Raw genomic sequence first — 18,978 nt, forward strand, 5'->3', positions numbered from 1 at the left:
TTTTTCAACAAGTCGTCCATCGTAGTTCTACGACTTCGGATGGTTTATCTGAGGCCTCCCTCTTGGGTGTTGGCTGTCCAATAGGCTCCCTAGTAGGAACCTGTAAGTTTGCCTCTTCAACTCTCTCAGGCTCAACAGGTTCTACAGGTACTTCCAAAGCAAGAGGAGTTCCTTCTACCCGTGGTGCAGACTCCAACGGGAATGTTTGCTGCACTTTTTCTTGTGGATCTGTTTCCTGTTTCCTGAGGTGATCTACATGTCTCCTGATTATTCGACCTTCAACAGATATATGGGAGGACATGGTCCTGTCACTGCATTCACTTCATTTGATAGCTATTTGGGCCCATTTCCAAAGTTCTTTGCAAAAGCAGCTGCTCCTACAGTGAAGTTTCTTTCACAACTGTGGTAATCGTGTTCATTTTTCTGGGCCTCCTGAGTTCTCTCTACCCTGCCCCCTAAATTTGGCCTTAACTGTGTCCTGAGACATCTCTTCATTAATAACTCTGCGGGGCAATACTGGTGGTCTAATGCAGCGTAGTCCTGGAGCTGAGCAGGAAGCATGATAACTTCATTGCTATTGAGGCCCCCTCTAGTTTTTTCATCCTGGCCTTGAAGGTCTGAACTGCTCTCTCTGCCAACCAATTGGATGCAAGGTGGTATGGCAAGGTCTTGACATATGTTATGCCATTGAGAGTTGTAAATCTTTGGAATTCCCTGCTAGTGAATGCTGTTCCATTGTCAGACACTATTATCTCTGGTAAACTATGTATCGTGAAACTCTGACGCAATCTGTCTATGGTGGCGGCAGATGTGGGTGATCTCACCTCGTATACATCAATCCACTTTGAGTGAGCGTCTATAATCAAGGGGAAGATTGTGCCCCAAAAAAGGCCCCATGTAGTCAACATGGAGATGGACCGATGGCCTTCCTGGCCATTCCCAAAGATGCAGTGGAGCAGGAGGAGGAAACTTCTGCATCTGTTGGCACTGCATGCAACTCTCAACCATGTTTTGAATTTCAGTGCCCATCCCTGGCCACCATAAGTAGCTGCACACGAACGTTTTCATTCTGGAGATGCCTGAGTGAGCAATTGCAATTCTATCAATAATGCTTCTCTTCCTCTGAAGGCACAATGTCTCTCACTCCCTACAGTAAGATTCCATCCTGACAGGTGAGCTCATATCTCCCATTAAAATAGGGCTTCATTTCATCCGACTTTGGCTCGTTAGACCATCACTGGAAGACTTGTTCCCAACGTGAGACAGAACTGGATCGTGGTTGGCCCATTCTCTGATCTGTTTGGCATTCACTGGTGATGAATCCAGAAAGTTTAATAACAAGACAAGTTCTTGAGGGATGAGGACATGCACACTGAAGTCCTTTAGAGGTAATCGGCTCAGCGCGTTGGCATTGGCAATCTAGATTCCTGGCCGATGGATAAAAGTATATTCGTAAGCAGCTAGAATCAGTGCCCACATTTGGATCTGTGCCAAGGCGTTTGGAAGTATTGCCTTATCTTCCCCAAACAAGCCTAGTAGTAGCTTATGATTTGATACTATGGCGTAGTGGTGACTATGGATCTATTGGCGGAATTTCTTAATGCCAAATACAATGGCCTTCTTTCTCTACTTGTGAGTATCTTCGTTCTGCCACACTGAGTGATCTTATAACATAGCCAATGGTCCGCTTGGAGTCATCTGGCATCCGGTGGGAGAGTGCCGCCCCTACTCCGTAAGGGAATGCCTCGTAGGTTAAAATCAATTCTTCCTTTGGGTCGAAATGTATCAACAGGACTGATGAATGTAGTAACTGCGTTACTGCTGAAAAAGCCTGTTGTTGTGGGCTGGCCAAGTCCACCTGTGGTTTTTCTTGAGTGACCCATATAATGGAGCCAGTGCTGTTGACAGATTTGGGAGAAAACCACTGTAGTAGTCAATAGTGAAGAAGGACTTGAGTTCTGTGGCATTTTTCAGGGCTGGTGCCTCACAAATAGCTCTCATCTTGTCTTGAAGGCCCTGCGAGTCAAGCCTATGACCCAGGCAGATCACTTCTTTTGCTTGGAAGATACATTTTTCTCTTTTCAAGCATTCTCCAGCTTGTGAGAAATGCTTCAATACCTCTTCCAAGTTAGCCAGGTGTCTTTATCCAATATTCCTGTTACTAGGGCATCATTGAGATAAACCACCACACGGGGCAGGCCTTGCAGCAAATTTTCCATAGTCCGTTGGAAAATGGCACAAGCCAATTAGACTCCGAAAGGTAACCTGGTATACTGGTAAGGCCCCCAATGTGTGTTGATAGCCACAAAATCCTGAGAGGCCTTTTCTAGCTCGACCTGTTGGTAAGGGTGGTTCATGTTGAGTCTCGTATATGCGGTTCCCCCTGCCAGCTTGGAGTACAGTTCATCAATTTTTGGTATCGGGTGCCCATCAAGTCTGGCTCCTTTGTTAACAGTCAACTTGTAGTCCCCGCATAATCGCACACTCTGGTCAGGATTTAGTACTGGAACTATGGGTGCTGCCCATTCAGGAAATTGTGCAGGTTGTAAGACTCCCAGCCTTTCCAGCCTGTCCAATTCAACATCCACTTTTTCTTAATGCGTAGGGAACTGGCCTCGAAAAATATCTGGGGGTTGCCCCAGGGTCCATGTGGATTTTAGTTTGCAACCCCGGAATCTTCCCGAGCTCGTCCCTGAATGCAGAGGCATATTTCTGTAATAATTCTTGCAGATCTTTCATTTTGAGTTGAAAAATTTCAGTCGACTCCAATTTTATTTCCTTAAACCAGTTCTGATCAAGTAGAATTGGACCCTCCTTTGCTACCACTATCATGGGTAGGTTAGCAGATTGGCTTCCATTTGTACTAGAACCTTGCATACACCTTTCACTCGTATGTTTTCACCTGTATATGTCTTTAGTCTGGAATCTGAGTTTTTCAGCTTTAATGAGTGGCCTCTTCTATTCAGATACTTAGATGTGTGTTTCCCTGTGACTATCGTGGATGGTCTGCATCCATCTCCATTCAAATGGGTTTTCTGTCGACTTCTACTGTCATGTAGATGGACTCTGTTTTACCCATTTTTAAATTATGTAGTGAGTAAGTATCTGTTTCTGTTTGCTCTGGCTCCTCCATTATATAACTTCTGCCTTTTTGTTTGAACTTTGGCCTCAATCTTTCTTTACAATATCGCATAATGTGCCCATTGCGGTGGCAGTAGAAGCACTTGGTTCTTTTAAATTGTCGTTCATTTGTAGGCTGTCTGGTCCAATTCTGCTATTATGAATGTAATTTTTATCCATTAAGCCATTGCTTTTTGCTGGTCTGTTGGGTGGCTGTTTCCCACCTTTCCGTGGAGCCCTGCGCTTCCGTGCCATTTCTAGCCGGTGCCTCCCTCCTGATGTGAAGAATGGCACCATTTTGTGCTCCCTTGATTTCTTCTGAGTCCCTGACTGTGCTTTCCATTGCGAGCACCAAGTCCAGTGCTTTGCTGAAATCCAAATTTGTCTCTGATAACAATCTTTTTTGAATGGCACTTTCGTTTATTCCACACACTAATCGGACTCTTAACATGTCAATAATCGACATCTCAAGCTCACAGCGCTCTGTCAATTGTTTTAAGGTTGCGACATAGCAAGCGACTCTCTCTCCAGGGGCGTGACGCCTCGAATTGAGTTTAAAATGTTGCTTTGTTACTGAGGGTTTTGTTTGGAAGTGGCCTTTCACTAGATTCAGCAACCCATCAAAGTTCTTGGAATCTGGTGTGTTGGGTGCCAATAGACTACGAATTAGCCCATATGTTTTACTGCCACATGTCAATAAGAGGATTGCCCGCCTCTTCTCCTCCCCCGATATGTCGTTGGCCAGAAAGAAAAATTCGAGGCATTCAATATAATGTGACCAGTCATTGGTGGTCTTATCAAATGGTTCGATGTAGCCAAATTGTGGCATACTGGAGGGTGAGAACTTTGATGACTACGGTAAGGGTTTATAATTGTAATGTACATGGCTAATTCAGTACAGTTGGGTTTTCACGGCTTTCCTTGGTGTTGTTGACTGGTCGTGTTTTTCCTCATCGCCAGTTGTTATAGTTTACTATGGGGTCGCTTTGTTCGCAAACAGGTTGCACACTTATCTGTCGGCAGGCGAGTCGATTACAATATACTGCAGATGCAGAGACCAATATGAAATTAAGCACATGCTATTCATTTACACAAACAACAGAGCACTAACATGATGTGTGGTTCTCCAACCAGACCCTATTCTAGACTAACATTAACATGGTAGCCCGTGCTACACAGCTACTGGGTATTACAGTCACGTGGTCAATCTGCTCACAGTCTCTTATAGGTGTATTACAGCTCAGATTACCACAAAATCCATGCTACATAGGGGGCAGTCAAGAGATCACATTTTATGCATGGAAGAAAATACCTCAATCATTGTAAAGTTATAAATCATTGCTCAAAAAGATGGGGACGTTTTCTGGATTCAGCATATCACACAGCTAAAGTATTATAGTGTTTAAATTGTTGCTTCGTAAAACAATGCTTCTACAATTATTCTGTTTGACATTTATTACCTGGATTATTAGACATATAAAGACCAGTTTCTGCATTATATCTTCATCCATTCCCATCTTTCCTGGAACTCCATGTTTGAATCCTCCAATCAAGTTTCTGCCCCTGCCATAGTACCAAGACAGTTCTTATCAAAGTCACAATGATATCCTATGTAACTGGGACAAAGGTAAACTTTCCCTCCTTGTCCTTCTCAAACTGTCTGCAGCCTTTGACACAGCTGACCACACAATCCTCCTCCAAAGCCTCTCCACTGTTGTCCAGCTGAGTGGGACTGTGCTCACCTTGTTCCATTCTTATCCATCTAATTGTAGCCAGAGAATTATTTGCGATGGCACCTCTTCCTGCTCCCACACTATTGCGTTTGGTGTACTCCAAAAATCTATCCTTGACCCCCATTATTTCTCATCCACATGCTGCCCCTCTCTCAAGGACATCATCTGAAGTCGCAACATTATTTTTCACAAGTACACTGACTATACCCAGCTCTACCACATCACTACCTCGCTCAACTCCTTGACTATTGCTAAATTATCAGATTGTTTATCTAACATTAAGTACTGGGTGAGCAGAAATTTACTCCAATTATATACTGGGAAGACTGAAGCCATTGTTTTCAGTCCCTGCTCCAAACTCCGGCTACCAATTCCATCCCTCTCCCTGGCAACAGTCTGAGATCAAGCCAGACTTGTCACAACATTGGTGTCACATTTGATTCTGAGATGAACTTCCGACCTGATATTCATGCCATCAGTAAGGCCACCTATTTCCACCTCCATAATATCGCCAGATTTTGCCCTGTCTCAGGCCAACTGCTGCTGAAATCCTCATTCATGCATTTGTTCCCTTTACAATTGACTATTCCAATTCTCTTCAGGCTGATCTCCCACATTCTATCTTCTATAAATTTGAGGTCATCCAAAACTCTACTGCCCATATCTTAACTCACGACAAGTCCTGTTCCACTTTCACCCCTGTGCTTGCAGACCTACATTGGCTCTGGGTCAAGCAATATCTTGAATTTAAAATTTTCATTCTTGTTTTTAAATGCCTCCACAGCCTAACTCCTCCCTATCTCAGTAATCTCCTCCAGCCCAGATCCATAGCCCTTCGAGATCTCTGTACCCAGCCTTTTGTGCATCCCCAATTTTAATCACTCCACCAACATTGGTGGCCATGCCTTCAGTTGCCTAAGTACTGAGCCTAGAATATCTTCTGGAATACCTTCCTTACATCTCTCTACCTCTCTTTCCTCCTTTAAGACACTCCCTAAAACCTACCTCTTTGATCAAGGTTTTGGTCTTCTGACCAAATTCTCCTTATGTGGCTCAGAGTCATACTTTGTTTTATAATGCTCCTGTGAATCACTTTGGTATGTTTTATTATGTTAAAGGTGCGAGATAAATAAAATTTTTGTTGCATCTCTTTCAGTTGGTCAAGAGGGACATTCTGATTTTGGACTATTCCTAAAACAATTTTTAACTGTAGGAGCCCTCCAGGTCTTGTTAATTAATTTCCTAGTTTTCCAAGGTTGCATGCAGATGAGAATTCCCATTTTGAAAGGAATTTGTTTTTCAAAGCTCTATCAAATTGTTATGAAAAAGTATTTTCAATGGACAAGCATTTGACAAGCCTTTTTGTTGTTTGCTGATGCATGGGGGCTGCATGTGGGGGGTGGGAAGGGTGGTGGTTAAACCAAATGGCTGAATTATTAACTCCATTCCTACTCGGTGGAAATTTTAACACCATTGTTTTGGTAGTGGACAAAGCACATGTCTAAGTCAGGCTGGAGTCTCACACAGATATGCAAAGGCCCTATTACATCAGCAGGATAGTAATGACCTTTTAGCTTCGATCTAAGTAAAGAGGCCATACAGGCTGCCCTTCCCAGTTGAAACCTGAAGAGGCCACAAAAGGAAGGTGTTGACTTCTGTTGCCCAAACTTTCTCCACCTTTGTTCACTTCAAAGCCAACAGTTGAGCAACTGTATCTTTCTGCCCATTTAAGAATGACAGCTGGTTGGTGGAATACAGCCCAGGAATTAAAATAGCCTCAAAGCAATGCTATATTGGAAGAGCAGGATTGACATTTTTCCACCCACCCAAAATCAACTCCCAGGAGTGAATAATATGCAGGTGGGGTTGGGAAGAGGAGCTACTGGGGGGCAGATGGCTGGAACCCACACCCTCCCCTGGAAGTAAAGTCAGCATGGAGACAACCCACTCCACACCGAGCTACCCCGCAGCCATAAAATGCTGTGGGAGGGCTTAATGAGGCCAGTGTAGGACTTTCACCTCAAGTACTGCCCTCTGGAGCTACCGGCCAATGTGATTGACCAGCAGCACCTTCAGTCCCAGCAGCACCTTCAGTCCCAGCAGCACCAAGAGCGTGTTAATGCCAGCTGCCAGGGCTGCAAGTAAAAATGTAAGAAGGCCCAGGGATCCACAGAACCGATAAGTCTGGATTCTTAGGCAGGGAGGGTTTCGGATGGTCAGGGAGACGGGCAGCAGGATGGTGGGGGGGTGGTGGGGGGGGGGGGGGGGTGTGGGGGGTGGGGGTGGCTTGGGGGAGTAGTTGGGTTTAAGGCTAGGTGGGTTAGGAAGAAAGGGGGTTTGTTCTTAGGGGTGCAGTCCCCAATCCGCAAAAGGGCAGCTCCCAATGATCGAACCCCACCTCTCTTCCCACCCTTTGAAGGATCCCTTTTTTAAAAAAAAATCAGGCTGCCCACTCCCGCCTATCTGCCCACACCAAATGTTTTATGGTGCAGGCAGTGTAGTATCAGGGTCAACTGGTTTGGTAACAAGCCTAACTGACTCTCGATTATTTATTTAAATATGGCAGATAGGCTGCTGATTTCAGTGCCTGCCCTTATTATGGGGGCGAGCTCGGGGATGAGTGGAAAGGTAGTGGGGTGGGCAGCCACCCTATTTTACATGTTCCCCCCCCCTTACCCCAACTGGAAAAACATCTGCCAGTGGCATGTAAAATCCATCCCCTAGTTAAAATCCAACTCATGTACCTCTTTCTTCATCCCAAACAAATAAAATGCAAACGCTTTATGGTGAAGATATGCTACTATAAAATGCTGTTATTAAACTTTAATGGTGAGCACTGCACTAAAAGCACAGACACTTGTGTGTCTGTTATTTCTCCATTTTATTTCAAAATGATGGATGACTGATTTTTTTCAATCTGGTTTAAGTTAATTGAATGCTTTTGTAATGATCAAATCTAATGATGTTTCTTCTAGTGTTCTCAAGCTCTTTGGAGAGATTAGAACCAGAAGAAGTGTTAAAGAGCTGTCATTGACAATGAAAAGCTGTCAAGTAAGTTTTTCAGTAATTTTGCATTCATGCGGTGCAAGGGTGTCGATGACATCACCAACTGTGTGAATATGAATAAGATTGTGCAATTGGAAGGAAAAGTACTAATGGCTTCATTCTCAACCCTACTGAATAATGCTTGCTGGTTCAGGGATGCGTGGCCATTGAATAAGGGTAGAATTGAGCTATGATAGCTGCACTGTCAATCAGCATGCTAGCATTCACTATTGCAACAGACATCAGAGAAACTGCAGCTCAAACTTTAATGACTGATATGACTATTCCAGAGAAAGGTTTTCATAAAAGACTTTCAGCCAATTTGTTAATAATTTCTTTAAGTGTCTATCTTAGTCTATCCTCTTGTAATTTCTTTCTCCTCTTCATGTTTATTTGTCTGTTTCACTTCTGTTCTTCTCTCTCCTTTTCCTGTCTGCGCTTCAATACTCCCTGTTCCCTTTCCTCTTAATTATTCTCACTTTTTGTTCCCAGCAAGTGAGCTGCTGAATGACAACTGTAGAGAACAGCTATTGCACAACATCTTGGTGATGGGGGTTGCGGGGAGGGGAGTGGGTGATGGTGCGATTTCTATAGTGGTGAGAAGATTATGGCTGTTTTATTTCGGAGAATTTTTTGCCAGAATATTATTAGATTGATTTTTTAAAATCTGATTCGGGGAGAAGAGTTTTATATAAAATGATTTGTGAATAACAAAATTAATGAATAATCAAGAAAACATTAGAAAATCAGACTTAAATACTTGACCTCGGAGAAAAGTTGACAATCATGACAGAAATTTTCATATAAAGATATAAATGCCATAATCAATAATAAACATTATAATGGGTTACAGAAATAGTTGATAGTTAATGATTCCAGAGCCTAAATTTTTCGCTCATTGAGTGCGTTCAATTGACGAGCCCAGGAACGGATGGGAAAAGGGGAAAAAGCGGAGACTGCGATTGGCCTCTGACCACAATTTCACACTGGCTGGCCAATTAATGGGCAGCCAGCGTGAAACGCGCGCTGAGAAAAGCTAAGCACTGCTGGTGGGAGGGAAGAGGATGGACGCAGACATCACCGCAAGTGCTGGGTGCTACCCCAGGGAGCTTCAGACCTCCACAGAATAGACGAAACAACAAAAATTATGCAAAATATGTCCATGCAGCATAATCACGCATCTGAACACATAACTCACAAAAAACAATCCTCAGATATGTCTTTTTATTTTATTTCCCCGTGGAGATTTCATCCCATCCTGGTTCAAGATTTGAGCAAAAATATTAAGGCCACCTGGCCAATTGGCCCATCTGCCAACCATAAAAGCAGACAGGCCAAGAAAAATCGCTTTTAATAGCCTTCTTAATGGGCTTGATTGCTGGTGGGCAAGACCTGAAGATTGCTTGCATGCGGGATGACGTCAGGATGCACACGAGACAGCATCTCGTGCTATTTCATGTCCGCTTGGGTCAGGCACATGCCCGCCAAATGTAAAATTCTGCCCCAGATGTATACATTGTTATATAACTGCAAAATAGAATAAATATTAACTATTATATGACCTGCTAATAAATTAGGAGCGGGCTGTCTGGATGCAAGTTGTTAGGGTGATTGGAAGATGGTAAGGTATAAGTGCTTTCTCATCCATCCAGAACAAACCCCATCGCTTCATCTGGTTCTTTCTTAAATGATTCCAGGGTTTTCACCTGCACACTCCACCTGGAAGGCTACTCTAAGTGTTGATCATTACTGCATGAAGAAAAGCTGCATAATGCTTGCCTGAAAGTTAGCTTTTCTTAATTTAAACATATGTCCCACACTCTATTTCCATAGTTTAATTTGAAGTAATGTTATGAATAATTCTTTTCCGTAACATTAATTTATACATTCAAACAATATCATTTCTTAGCCTTAAGAGACCTTGGCTGCAGATTTGGACTCTGTAGTGTTGCTGATGTTGGAACTATGGGAGCCCTGAGAGACTGAAGATGGCAGCCAATCCAGTTTTGCCTCTTCAGAGACAGCCCGAGAGGATGTCATGCATGCACCAGAAGCACGCAATATGGGCAGACTGTTACGTCATTCAGCATCTAAGATCGATTTGGCATCTGATCTGCCATTTTGGATCTCACAGGACTTGTTAATGCCCTCCCTTAAACGCGTAGGGCTGGATTTTCATTGAGGAAGTGGCAAGGCCATGCTGGGAAACTTCCCCTCCAAGCCCCCCATGTATCCTCCACTGCCATTCATCCAGTATGTGCTATGGGAAGACCTCAGGAACCATGTGGATATGAAAATATTAAACTTCTAACAGTATATTGAAGCTCCCACTGAAACACACTTGATCCTAAAAAAAACCATCCAAAAAGTTGAAATCCCCTCAAGGAGTCACTTTGTTGTTCAATAACCACATCAAAGATAAATAATCCTTTAATAGATTCTCAAAACTGTCAATCAAAATTTGAACACAACCTCCTGCTGAGATAAATGGTTCTTAATCTTTTGAAACTCAGCCAATCACTCATAATGGGCTCAACAATAATAACAAACCCTAGAAAATGTAAACAATGTGGTCCATTAAAACTGAAAATCTATTTTTTCTTTTGTATCTAGCTACACCAGATGCCCTGTCAATCAAAACAGTCCAAGAGCAGGTGGGGGCTTTTGACAGCAGCTGAAGGTTTCCCCCCCACCCCCCATTTTACAAAGACTCTGACCATTTAAATCACTTCTTCTTGCATGCAATGGAAGCTGAAACATCAGTAAAGATCCCAATCACTGTTGTAAAAAAATCTAATGGACAATACTGTACCTAAGTATTGAAACTAAAAGACAATTGCTTTTTGCATTTCAAAAACCTATCAATGAAATAATTCTAAGAGCAGGTGGCCTTTCTTTTGGTTTGCCACTTGAGACTGGAGTTCCCCCGGATTCATGCCTCCTCTGAGACGACTCCACTAAAATTGTTGCTTAAACTGCCCACCCCTGTAATGGAGCCAGAAAGGGTGGGAGTGTTGTATGCAGGCAGGCTACCTGCACTCTTATCGCATGAATGCTATCATTCTGAGAAAGGACAGCAGATTCATGCACCATGAAACCACTGGCATTCCCCTGGGACAGTGCCTCAGTATTCCTAGTAATCTGCTGGAGAACATGCCACTTTGAGCTCTGGTATCTGCATCCATGATGGCAGCAGTCTGAACCTGCATGGCAACAAGCATAGATCTCCTGAACTCAATGTGAGCTTCTACTGCAGCACTAAGACGTTCGGTGACTTCTCCCTGTGTTGCAATGGAAGCTGAAACATCAACCACTAGATGCAGCATGATGGCTGGGTCTGCACGTGCTGTCATGGTAATGTTTCCATGCTATAAAGACTGGCTCTAAACCCTGCGCGAAGCCCTATGCCAAGTTGGAACTGGACTCCTGCAGACTCACTGGCAGTGACAAAAGACAATGCTGTTGACAATGCATCAAGCGCCTCTGTGTGCATGCCCATCAAACTTTTCCTATATGCTGCACCTCATCTGAGTTGTCTACAGCAGTGCTCATCTGTGATCGCATTCTCCAGAGATCAGGCATGTGCATGATCCTTTCCCCATGCCTAGTTGCAGTCCACTTGTGCCCACTGACTCACCAAATACAGATCCTGCCTCTATACTGCTCTCTAAAGTAAATGTAAGTGTCTGTATCTGAGCTGGCGGCTGCAAGTGTCAGATGAAATGACAGTTTCTTGTTTAACACTCAGTCACGCTTCTCATGGTATTTGATCCAAAGCAGGAGAATACAAGTCAAACTGCACCTCAAACACTGATGTTCAAGTTCTGGAGCCAAGTCAGCCAAAGAAGAGGCAGAAGGCTGATCCCTAGAGTTAAGGCTGTATGTAATGGAGAAACATTTAATGATCAGGCAGTCCAGCATCATGGGGGCATAAGAGCATGGAGTAAGGCAAACAAGAAGAACTGGATAATCAGCTGAGCTCCAGCTGGAATTGGGGCATGACCATCAGATTTTGGGCCCAGTGACAATGAGCAGCAACACCTAAAAGGTGTGGGAAGAAGATGGTGGGAAAGGATACTGAACACAGAAGTGCCCTTGTTTCTCAAGGAGATTATCAGGCATGGCAAGGGCACAAAGCACTCACCAGGATGCTATAAACATTAGGGATCATTTAATTCACAGCATTTTAACAAGAGTCCCTCTGAATCAGGATGAAGGGCATAGCCTTCCATGAAGGAATTCAATCTGAGGTACCAATGCTAACACATGCACTGAAGATGTGTGTCTTGAAACATCAAAATTTTTACTGCCAATGAATGCACATCTGCCCAGGGGTTTTGCCCTCACTATGGGGGAAACATGATCTCCTTCGCCACCTAATATCACTTTTCACGCCAACAACAGGAGCTCAGACTTGTAGCTTGAAGTGCATCATTTATATAGTGCAAAGAAAGGGAAACAGCACACAGAGACAGTAAGAAGACACTTTAGTACCCACTGAGTGCTTGGCCACTCCTACAGAGTGCTCCTCTTGTGGCCTTGGAGGAGGAGGAGCCAGCCTGCTCAAAGGGGTCTGGGTGTCCTAGCGCATGAATTGCAAAAGGTTAGTATGTAGGCACAGCATATAATAAGGAAAGCTAATAGAATGTTATTGTTTATTGTGAGCAGAATTTAATGCAAGAGTAGGGAGGTTATACTTCAGTATACAAGGCATTAGTGAGTCCACATCTGGAGTACTGTGAGTATTGGTCGCTTTATTTAAGGAAGGATGTCAATATATTGGAAGCAGTTCAGAGAAGGTTTACTAGACTAAGACCTGGAATGGACAGGTTGTCTTATGAAGAAAGGCTGCACAGGCTAGGCTTGTATCTGTTGGAGTTTAGAGAGTAAGAGGCAGGATCCTGAGGGACCTTGACAGGGTAGATGTGGAGAATATGTTTCCTCCTGTGAAGAATCTAGAACTAGGAGTCACTGTTTAAAAATAAGGGATCGCCCATTTAAGACAGAGATGAGGAGATTTTTTTTCTTTCCGAGGGTCGTGAGTCTTTGGAACTCTCTTCCTCAAAAGGTGATGGAGGCAGAATCTTTGAATATTTTTGAGGAAGAGGTAGATAGATTCGTGATTAGCAAGGGAGTGAAAGATTATCAGGGCTAGGCAGGAATGTGGAGTTGAGGTTAAAATCAAATCAGCCATGAACTTATTAAATGGTGGAGCAGGCTCAAAGGGCTGAATGGCCTACACCTGCTCCTAATTTGTATGCTTGTATGTATGCAATTGTCTCTGCTGGAGATTGAGACACATGTGGCAGTTGTTCAAGTGGATGTGCCGGGAAGGGGGCCATCATCTCCAGAAGCTACTGCACCTGCATCATTGCAGGGGTGCCCTTCATCACTTGTACCTGTTGAGCAGATGGTCCTTCAGTTAGAGAGGCCAAGGAGGCAGGGAATGATGAGGATGCCCCATGAGCTCTTGTTGGGCACTCCAAGTGTCTGCAGGAGGATAGCAACTGGGGAGCAACTGGCATTCACTCCAAAGATTTCTCGGCCACAAGCATCGCTGACCGGTTCAAAGATTTCTCGGCCACAAGCATCACTGACCGGTTCAGCTTAGATAGTGTGGCATGCATCCAGTGTGCATCAGTGCACAGTTCCTGCATGCACTGAGTGCTGTTCCATATGCCTTTCCATGAGATTGACTACTCTCTCAGTAGAAGAGCTAATAGGTTCATAGTCCTGAGTGATGGTGGCACACATGAGCTGGATGGACTACTCCGTGCTCTGCCCAAGACACCAGACTGCTTCAGGGAACTCACATATGGGAGCACATCTCCTGCTGCTGTTCAAGGTGGAGACTCCTTTCTTGTAACTCCTGAGGCCCTGCATCAGTGCCCAGCTGAGCAGTGCTGGGTCTGTCCTCCCTCTTCCATGGGAACTGCCCACCACTTTCTCTGCATCTCACTCCTCCTTCTGCTCACTCATGACATGATCCTCATCCGATCTGCATGTATTTGAGAACCCATCGAGGTATTAGTATCTGTGCTGGTTGATAGTGCACTCTTAAGGTGTGATAGTGCTTCTTCATCTGCATCCTGCTCCTTAGGAGCTGTGAAGGGAGGGAGAGAAGGTGCTGTGGATTGCACCCTTGCACCTGTGAGAGACAAAATAGATGATGAGAGGCAGCCTTGAAGAGTAGAAATCTCTGCTGTGCTGAGCTACCCAACGTAACTCAGTGCACAACGCACTTTGAAATGGGTAGAGTGCACTAATCCAATTTAATGACCACATGTCTTCTGTTAGCACCAGTTCTACCGTGAACTCCCATCTCACCAGCTCCAACTTCCTCCTTGTCCAGAATTGTGGTTACCTCCATGCCTGGCTCCTCCATTGGTGTAAGGCGGTAGAAAATGGCATCCCTCCTCCTGTCTGGACCCTCTCTCGGACATTGTTAGCCTGTCTCTCTTCCAAGGTCAATCAGAGACCAGTAGCTCCCTGATATTGGCAGTATATTAGGAAGCAGTGGCTGGCACGTCAATAGCCTACAAGTAGGATCACTGCTGGAGTGCTTGAGGAAAGGTAGACAAGGTGGGATCACCAGGATCAGCGAGGGAAGCCCTGGGAGGGTGGGTAGGGATTAGGTGGGGGTCTTCCCATGTGGCTGGCCCTCGACTCTGGTGGGTCTCTCTGTCAGGCATGGACTACCCAAGTAGGGGGGAACTCTCACCGCCTCCCCCCCACCCCCAGCCCACTCCAAGCCACAGGCATGCTCATCAGGGTTTATATGGTGTGCCCCCTACCCGCCAATGATACTCTACCTGTGGTGGTGGGATGACACCCTCAAGAGGCCACTTAAGGGCCTCAACTGGCCTCCAGATAGGAAGGCTGTTTTTACCCTTTCCTGCTCCAGACTAAATCAGGGGAAAATTGGGAAGGTGCTGGGGTCTCCACCCTTTACCATTTTGTCCCATTATAGGGGCTCCCCCAACTCCAAGACCACCTCAGGTGTGGGGCGGTGGGTGGAGCAGGGGTTGAGGGGGAAGCATTAAGTTCAATCTTTTATCTGCCTTCATAATAGATGACACAAATTATATACCAAAAATAGATGGAAACCAAGGCTCTAATAAGAGAGCAACTTTAAATAATTAATGTTAGCAGAGAAAACGTTATATAGAAACTAAAGAGACTAAAAGCCCACAAATTCCCAGGACCTTATGGCCTACATTCTCAGGTTCTAAGATGTAGCTACACAGATACTGGATGCACTGGTTATGATCTTCCCAAATGCCTTAAATTCTAGAATGGTCCCAACAGATTGGAAATTAGCAAGCAAAACACTACTACTCAAGAAAAAAGGAGAGAGGAAGCAAGGTCAATTAGCCTGACATCAGTTGTCAGAAAAATTTTGGAATCTATTAAGAAAGTCGTAGAAATACACTTAGAAAATTATGTTGTGATAAGGCAGAGTCAAATTGGTTTTGTGAAAGGAAAATTGTGTTTGACAAATTTATTAGCTTTTTGAGGATGTAACTGTAGCAGGCTAGATAAAGGGGAGCCAGTAGATGTAATATACTTAGATTTCTAAAAGACATTCGATGAGGTGCTGCACAAAATGTTAATACACCAGATAAGGGCTCATGGAGTTGGGTATATATATTAGCGTGGGTGGACAATTGGTTAATAGACAGAAAGTAGGTGTAAATGGGGAATTTTTTAGTTGATACTATGTAACTAGTAGAGTGTTGCAAAAATCATTCCTGGAGCCTCAGAAATGTATAAGCTATATTAATGACTCAGGCAAAGAGACCAAGGTTAAATTATCCAGTTTTACAGATGATACAAAGTTAGGTCAAAATGTAAGCTGTGAGGATGACATAATGAGGTGGCAAAGCAACGTTAAGTGATTGGTAACAAGGTGAGAGAAGAAGAAAACATTGGAAAGTATGAGGTTACACACTTTGGAGGTAAGAATAAAAAATGCAGAATATTTTTTGCATGGTGTGAAACCTTTAAATGCTGATCTTTGGAGAGACTTGGATTTATTCATACAAGGAACACAGAATGGTTAGCAGGTACATCAATCAATTAGGAAGGCAAGTGGCATGTTGGCCTTTATTGCAATTGGATTGAAATACAAGAATAAGAAAGTCTTGCTATAGTTGTATAGAGCTTTGGTGAGACCAGACCTGGAAAACCGTATGCAAATTTGATGTGTATGTATAAAGGAAGGGTATACTTGCCTTGGAAGCAGTGCAGCAAAGGTTCACTTGATTGGTTCCTGACATGACAGAGTTGTCCTATGATGACAGGCTGCATAAATTGGGTCTATATTCTCTGGAGCTTAGAAGAATGAGAGGTGATCTCATTGAAACATAAAAGATTCTGAAGCGACTTGACAGTCAAGAAACTGAGCTGTTTTTCCTGGTTGGGAATCTAGGACATGAGGGTGGGGCGGTTGGGGAGGTGGGGGGCACAGCCTCAGGATATGAGATCAAACATTTAGGACTGAGGTGAGGAGCAACGTCTTCACTCTGGTGATTGCAAATCTTTGGAATTCTCTACCCCAGAGGGTTCCAGATGCTCCATAATTGAGTATATTCAAGGCTGAAATCTTTGATCTTTCAGATAATCAAGGGATGTGGGAGTGGGTGGGAAAGAGGAGCTGAAGCAGAAGATCAGCCATGAACACACTGAAAGATGGTGCAGACTTACGGGGCTACATGGTTTACTCTGGCTTCTATTTCTGTGTTCTTAGATTATTGAACAACAGAACACTATTCTTTCAATTATTCAGGTCAAGTGCTCCACAATGTTCCAGTAGTGCAGGCGCACATTCACACAGCCACAAAAAAGATTAATTTGGCAATAAAGCAATTCCCTTTCAGATGGACAAGGATAAGAAAAGTCAAGGAGCAAGAAAAAAACACATGGGTCATTATATCTAATCAAACTACCCTAGCTCTTCCATTACAGGATTCAATTGCATTCAAATTCATATTTAAATTATTCTAATTAGATATCTAATATTTTGATTCTATCACTTAAATTGGATGTAATGTAGCATGTAGAATGCATTTATGCATTTTATAAACATCTTTTAAAGTGATTTTGGCAAGTGCTTCAACTGATATATGCACTAAACCTTATATGGTCAGTGGAAACTATGCAGAAAGATTGTGTGGAATGACAAAGTCAAGAGTAAGTCTGCCTCATGGGAGGAATACATTCTTCATTACACAGCTCCCTATTCAATATTCAGTTTATACAACAAGTGTTTTGTGTAGTAGATCATTGAAACAGAACTGGTGCATAAATTATGGTACTGATGAAATGTACAATAACATAAGGACATACAAACATAAGAAATAGGAGCAGGAGTAGACCGCATGGCCCAATGAGCCTATTCCGTTATTCAATATGTCCATGGCTGATCTTGGACTTCAACTCCATTTTTCCATAACAAAAACATAAAGTTTATAAATTACCAGGCATTGTGTAAAATTTACTATGCAATTTGTGCCTTTATGATTGATTTGACAAGTATATGCACGAGGGAACAAGATTAAGATTTTTGCTTAGAAGCTGCATCTAAGTCACCATGTCTCAATCTTAACAATCATAATGCTAAAATGTTTTTGCTTTGAAGAGTGAAAAGCTCTTTCTTTTTAATTAGCTATTTAAAGATGGCACGAGGATATTTAATTTTATATTGGTTTTGTCTTGCAATTAATACTTAGATAAAAGGAAGATTTTATGGCAAGCATCTGGTTATTTAAAAATAAAACATAATGATGATGTTTATGATAAAACAACATTCTGTATGCTTTAAAAATTGTTGCCCTTCATTTCCCCAGTACACTCATTCCATTGCGCACTTGTGTTTGCTCAGATATTTTATCATAGTGGCTCCCAAAGTGGGGTATACATGCTTCTGGGAGTATGGCAGATGTCTAAGGGGCATTTTTTTTCTTAACTGTGTAATGGCAGATATTCAGGGATGAAAATTTTTTCTGATCTCCATCTCCCTGTCCGTAGTCCAGGGGTTCCCAACGCAAGTGTCTCTGCTGCTCAGGTTCATGCGCCTTCACTCACCTTCCCACTGCTCACTAATCTACCAATCACAGCTTGTTTCTCTCCCAGGCTTGCTGTTAATAGGCACACAAGTAAGATGCAGTTGTGCCTATTAGCAGCAAGCACGGGAGAGAAACAACCTGTAATTGGAGAAGCAGCGAGCGACAGGAAGGTGAACACTGGCATGGTGGCAGTGTGAGAACAGCAGTTGCTGGCTGAAACACTATACAACTGGAAGAGGCGACGATTTGACACACAGGTTAGTGGACTGCTGGATGGATATGGCCTGCCTGACCGATGCCATCACCCTGGTGAGGCTATCTCACTACGGTTCAAAGGAGTGATTGGGGATAGGGAGCTTGGGAAGAGGGGCTGTTAATTGAGTGAGTGGCAGGTGAGGAGTGGTGGGAAGAGGAACCACTGAGTGAGTGAGTGGAGTCAAATGGGGTTGGGAAGAGGGGCTGCTGATTGAGTGATTCTTTGGGGGAAAGGGGACTCATTGAGTAGCTAGCAAATATTTTCACAATATGCTGAACAAAATTTTATAATTAGCTTCCTCATCATATTATTAAAAAAGTAGCTAGAGTATTTAAATTATTTTTAAATATACCAAAGAGAGTAAATGCAGAAAAACATTGGGCAGGGTTTTTAGGTCGGTGTGCAGGTGCGATCGGCGGGCCCAGGAGCAGTCAGGGAATGGATTGCCGACTGCAATCGGCCCCTGACTGCAATTTCATCCAGGTTGGCCACTTAACAGCCAGCCAATGTGAAACACGCACTGAAATGCTCAGCGCTGCAGGTATGGGAAGGGAGGAGGGCGGGCACTGACGTAAACGTGGGCGAACGGTGAATGAAAGCTCCCTGAAGGCAGAGAGCTGCCTCAGGGAGTTAAAGATTTGAAAACAAATAAATAAAGCTTTTAAAATTGGGGAAAAAAATGACCAAGCATCACAAACAGTCATCTGAACATATACATGGTAAAATTGCTGTCCATAGATTTTTAAAAATTTAATAA

The 18,978-nt window shown here is 43.5% G+C and overlaps 1 protein-coding gene across 2 annotated transcripts in view; it reads right to left on the reverse strand.

Annotated features, from left to right (window-relative positions):
• Positions 1 to 18,978, reverse strand: part of ppargc1a (peroxisome proliferator-activated receptor gamma, coactivator 1 alpha) — a 172,050-nt gene that overhangs the window by 58,846 nt on the left and 94,226 nt on the right. The gene's annotated exons all lie outside the window — the stretch shown is intronic.

This window comes from Carcharodon carcharias, chromosome 1, assembly GCF_017639515.1.
Source record: "Carcharodon carcharias isolate sCarCar2 chromosome 1, sCarCar2.pri, whole genome shotgun sequence".
NCBI lineage: Eukaryota > Metazoa > Chordata > Chondrichthyes > Lamniformes > Lamnidae > Carcharodon > Carcharodon carcharias.